Genomic DNA, 6,000 nt, shown 5'->3' on the forward strand with positions numbered 1-6,000 from the left:
GCATTGTGATTCTTGCATGACTTATTTATGCATATCTGCATGTTTGTGATGCTCTTTCCTATTTGATTACTGAGGAATTTCTGTTCATTATTTAAAGAGCAACTGAAATGCCACTTCCCTAACCACATGCTCTGACACAATTAATTTCTCTCATTTGTATTACCATAGCAGTATATATGTGTCCCTATTATAACACAGGTCACATCACATTTTTTTCATGCCTCCGTCTCCCTTCAAGAGGCTGTGACTTCCTGCTTACGTATCTTTGTATCCTCAGCAGTCAATATATTTTCATAGAATAAATGGGATAATTAATCAATTTATTTCTACAATTTAAATAAAAATTAGTGATTTATTGTTTGTGGAAGCTACCATTCTTTCCTAATTAGAATTGTGGCATTGTCCTATTTACATTCATTTGGGACTACTGACATTCTATGTGACTTCTAAAAGATTATTATTAATAGTTCTAAGATCACAACTAAAGTCATTTCACTGGTCTCTAAAGTAATGCGTCTGGAGCTAGAAGTTAAATTGTTTTAGATAAGAGCACTATGTGGCTCCTAATCCCCTCCTCTTCCCATCTGTGGCTTAAGTTTCTTATTTACAATGTCGAAGTTTCTCTTTTTAAATCAGAAGACTATCTTACTTGCAGTGCAATGGAAAAAAAGTGAGAATTCAAATCCATTAATTCAAGTATTTATTCAGCCTATATTTATTCAAATGTAAATCAAGAGAATTATAACCTGGTTCAGACAGTAGCTACAAGCACAAAAGTAACAGCAAAGTGTGACAACAGCTAAACTAAAGGTATAGAGGTGGTGCCTTGAGAGAACAAAGGAGGGGCAGATTTCTAGCAGGAAAAATAAAAGGGATATATTAGAGGAGTCAGATTAGGCTTAGGTTTGTAGGGTGGAGAAAGACAGGAAGAAGAGTACTTCAGGTAAGAGTGTAGCCTTTCTGAACTGCAATTTTAAACTATAAAATAATTTCTATTAACAAGGCTTTTTATTGATGAATTAGATGTAGTCAAATAATACCTCAGGAAAAATCAGATGTTCTACCAATATTTTCTGTTTTAGTAAATAACACCTCTAACTGTTACCAAGGACAGTCAGAACCCTGGCAGCTGGCAGCAAGGTGAATGTGGGGCTGGCCACTTGGGAGGGGCGGGGCTCAAAAGGTCAGGGCCGCAAGGAGACTGCACAGAGGACGCAGTGCACTGGTATCCAGGGGTTCCCCAGAGACCCCAACCAGCTCCCCCAGATGTGTGCCATGTCCAGCACCCAGAGGAAGACTGAGGGCTGCAGGGAATCTCCAGGCTTCCTGGTGGCAGGTCCTGCAGCAGCTCTTCCCCATATGGTAGACAGTCAGGAAGCACGGGTCGTCTCTCCCACTGGCCAAGATGGCGTGAGGATTCTTACACTGAGCATCCAAAAGCTAGAAAGATGAATGGATAGGGCTTCAGCGTGCCAAAAGCAAGTATGATATTTGGGTAGGAAGGGGAAAAAAAGCCCCCCCCCCCATCCCTTTAAGAGCGACAACCTGGAGGAAGAAGGGGGAATGGTCTTTGAGAGGGAGTCTGCCATTCTCCCAGGTCACAGCACCTGAATAAACCTGTTTGGCACCAGCGCTTGTCTCACCGTGGCTTTCAGTTGCAGTAGGCATTCAAACCTGCGTTTTGGTTTCATAGCCAACCAGCTACCTATGTTAAAATTTATTCTCGACGTTTCCCTTCCCTTTATCCTCAGTCTACAGTCAATCATCAAGACTTATTCATTCTAACTCCTGAATATCTCTCAAATCTGCCCATTTTACATGATGACTTTTGCCACTAACCAAAGCCACCTCTTTCTCTTGAACTGCTGAATAGCTGCCTAACCAACCTCCCCACAGCCACTCCTGCAGGCTTCAAATCATTTTCCACACTGCAACCAGGGTTGTTTTTCATAAAAAAACAAATCGTATCCTGCCTTGGTTTATAACCTTTCAGTGACTTCCTGTCACCCTTAAAAGTAGTCCCTATTCCATGGTTTACAAGGCTGTCTACAATCTGACCATCCACAGTGGGCCATTGTTTTTTCTTTTTTATATTCCTCTGTTCTGTTTTTGGTTCTTTGTAAGTGACCATAATTATTTAAATATGCTAATTGTTTGGAAGTCAGTGAGTAATAGTGGAGAGAACCCATGATTTAGACTCACACAAACCCTAGGTTCATGTCAAACTCCTGTTATTTAATGAATGTTACCTTATCTTTTTGTAGTTCATAAGTGTGATGATTGGGGATTTACACTCTTGTGTGAGATATGCCTCCCTCAGACCTTGTTACAACCCCGGCACATTACCTGACTGATGTGAAAAAAAAGTGTGTGGACTTGGACAAGTTACTTAGTCTTTATGATCTCCTGTTTCTCAGCTGTAAAATGGGGCTAATAATCATCCCTGCATTGTTGTAAAGATTAAATGAAATAATGTATATGAAGAAGATTCTGTGAACTGCATGCAAATGTATGTTAGTAATTATATCATAATCAATCAAAAACATGTACCACCGGATAAATACATTCAACATTGCTTTGAACATTAAAGAGTCAGTATGAGCTAATACCTGAAAACAGTCCAAAACCACATAGAGAAAAAAAAATGTTTTAATGAATTATGTTTAATATACAGTTCAAAAGGAATAAGGCAGTTCAAGGCAATGGAAACACTGAATGAAACTACTAAAGGTTTAAGGAGTGAACAGCAAAAAAGGCTGATCATTTACTTCTAAAGAACCTGGTATTTTATTTTCTTTCTTAATGTTTTCTATTTTATAACTTATTAGCAATATAACACGTTACTGATATTTTGTAAATATTTACAAATATTTTAATACTATTGTCAATGTTTTCAGCAGATTATTATATTCCTTTAAATGGGCTATTTCAAAAGGTGTGCTGCATTCCTATGATTTAATAATATTCATGAACCTTCTTTCTCTGAAGAACTATATCCCTAATTTAATAATGAACTTCAGTGAAGAAAAATAGGATTTTTTAATGGAAATTAATTTTATGGCTTAAAAAGAAAACAAATGCATTTACTTCATTCCGTCGTCGTCGTCGTCGTCGTCGGCAGCCGTCCGTCTTGAGAGACGATGGCGTAGCTTCCTGAGAGTCTATCTGCACCGCCGAGAATGGCTGTGCAGTCCGATTCGGGAGTGACAATCCCTGCCGCACTTGGTACAGGTGAAGGCAGATGGCTGTTGTTGCTGCTGCTGACGCTGCTTCCGCCTCGATCTTTTCTGGACCGCCTCCTCGTTGTGCGCAGCCTCCGCGCGTGACGTACCTTGCCTGACCGCGAGCCTCCAGGCTAGGCGGTCGTCTGCTTGAACTTCCCATGTGTTGAGATTGATGGAGCATTGTGTCATGTCCTTTTTGCAGATGTCTTTGAACCGCAGTTTTGGGCGCCCTGTCATCCTCTTGCCTTCTGCTAGCTCGCCGTAGAGGAGGTCTTTGGGGATACGGCCTGCATCCATTCTTTTGACATGGCCGAGCCACCTGAGGCGTCTCTCGCTAAGAACTGCATGCAAACTGCTCATATTGGCTCGCTTCAGCACCTCGGTGTTGGGGACCTTATCCTGCCAGGCGACATGCAGGATGCGTCGCAGGCACCTCATGTGGAAGCTGTTGAGTTTCCTTTCATGCCTTGCGTAGGTGGTCCACGTCTCACTGCCATAGAGGAGAGTGCTGAGTACGCAGGCTTGGTAGATGCGCAGTCTGGTTTTCTCAGTGAGGCTGGAATTGTTCCACGCTCGCCGGTTCAGTCTGGCCATAACTGTGGCTGCCCTGGCGATTCTCCGGTTGACCTCCAAGTCGACTGACAGAGAGCTCGAGATGGTGGACCCGAGGTAAGTGAAGTCGTTGACAACCTCCAGGGTGTATCCGTCGATGGTGATGCATGGGGGAGTCCCCGTGCCTTGAGCCATAACATTCATCTTCGTCAGGCTGATGGCTAGTCCGAACTCCTTGCATGTGTGGGAAAGGCAAGTGACTAGCTGCTGGAGTCCCTCTTCGGAGTGTGATGTCAAAGCTGCGTCGTCGGCGAAGAGCATCTCACGGATGAGCACCTCTTTGACTTTGTTCTTGGCTCGTAGACGGGCCAGGTTGTAGAGCTTGCCATCGGATCTGGTGTGAATGAAGACACCCTCGCTGCAGTCCTTAAAGGCGTATTGGAGGAGCATGGAGAAGAAGATTCCGAACAGCGTAGGCGTGAGGACGCAGCCCTGCTTTACTCCGCTGCTGACTGGGAAGGCCTCAGAGGTTGCGCCGTTGTAGGACACCGTGCTGTGCATGTTGTCGTGAAAGGACATGACCACAGCAAGCAGATGTGGTGGACAGCCAATCTTCCGTAGCAAGCTGAAGAGTCCGCTTCGACTGACCAGATCAAACGCCTTCGTGAGGTCAATAAAGGCGAGGTAGAGTGGTTTATGCTGCTCGTGACACTTCTCCTGCAGCTGGCGTAGGGAGAAGATCATGTCCACTGTTGAGCGGCCAGCTCTGAAGCCACACTGGGACTCTGGGTAGACGTGGGAAGCAAGGGTCTGCAGGCGGGCAAGAGCGACCCGGGCGAATACTTTGCCGACGACGCTGAGGAGAGAGATGCCCCGGTAGTTGTTGCAGTCGCTGCGGTCTCCTTTGTTCTTGTACATGGTGATAATGTTGGCGTCTCTCATATCCTGGGGGATGTAACCCTCCTTCCAGCAGAGACAGAGTAGATGGTGGAGCGGCTGTAGCAGGACTGGTTTCCCGCTCTTTAGGATTTCTGGAGGGATTCCGTCGCTTCCTGGTGCTTTCCCGCAAGCGAGGCGGTCGATGGCTTTGCCGAGCTCTGCCGCAGTAGGTGGGGTGTCTAGCTCCTCCATGACTGGTAGGTCTGGGATGGCGTTAAGAGCAGTGTCTGTTACGGTGTTCTTCGTTGCGTACAGCTCGAGGTAGTGCTCAGTCCACCGCCGCATTTGCTGTTCCTGGTCAGTGATGACCTCACCTGTCTTGGACTTAAGGGGGGCGATCTTGGAGGGGATTGGGCCTGTTACCTTCTTGATACCCTCATACATTCCTCGTGCGTTGCCTATATCGGCGGCTTCCTGAATGCTTCTGCACAGGTTTAGCCAATAGGTGTTGGCACAGTGGCGGGCGGTCTTCTGGACTTTGTTCCTGGCAGCCCGTAGAGCTTGAAGTGTACTGGGAGTGGGCGTGACCTTGTAAGCCAGTAGGGCCTTCTTCTTAGCCTCGATCACGGGTTCCATTTCTTCCCAGTGAGCCTTGTACCAGTCAGCGTTCTTCCGCTCTTTCTTCCCGTAAGCAATAATGGCGGAGTTGTATATGGCGTCGCGGAGACGTGGCCAATTGGATTCGATAATGTCATCTGCCGCCATTCCCTCGCCGAGTGCATCTTCCATCTTGTTGATGAATTGCTGGGTCTTAACTGGGTTGCTGGCACAACTGGTGTTGATGCGTGGGCGACCCTTCACCTTGGAGTGGTGCAACCTCTTCGACGTTATGCGCACCTTGCTTACCACGAGGGCATGGTCCGTGTCGCAGTCTGCACTGTGGTAGCTGCGGGTGAGGAGGGTGCTGCCAATATCCGTTCTTCTGGTGATGACGAGGTCAAGCTGGTGCCAATGACGGGAGCGGGGGTGCCTCCATGACACCTGGTGGATCTCTTTGCACTTGAAGAATGTGTTTGTCACGTACAGGCCGTGGTGACACAAAAGCTCAAGCAGTCGCTGACCATTCTCATTGATCTTTCCTCTCCCAAAGTTTCCAAGGCAGGTGGGCCAGGCCATGTGGTCGGCTCCTACTCTTGCGTTGAAGTCTCCAAGGAGATAGAGAGCGTTACTTCTGGGAATCTTGGATAACGCTTCGTCCAGTGCATGGTAGAACTGTTCTTTCTCTTCGGTGGTGGCGCAGAGGGTTGGGGCATATGCGCTAAGAATGCTGACTGGGCCGAAAGTT

At 46.4% G+C, this 6,000-nt stretch overlaps 1 non-coding gene across 1 annotated transcript; it reads left to right on the top strand.

Annotated features, from left to right (window-relative positions):
* Positions 1–2,252: 2,252 nt before the first annotated feature.
* On the top strand, positions 2,253–2,356 carry LOC150018879 (small nucleolar RNA U13). Its single transcript, XR_016509572.1, has one exon. It is a non-coding gene; the product is annotated as a small nucleolar RNA U13 (small nucleolar RNA).
* Positions 2,357–6,000: the final 3,644 nt, after the last annotated feature.

Source organism: Furipterus horrens, unplaced genomic scaffold, assembly GCF_987537825.1.
Source record: "Furipterus horrens unplaced genomic scaffold, mFurHor1.1.pri manual_scaffold_2, whole genome shotgun sequence".
NCBI classification, from domain to species: Eukaryota; Metazoa; Chordata; class Mammalia; order Chiroptera; family Furipteridae; genus Furipterus; species Furipterus horrens.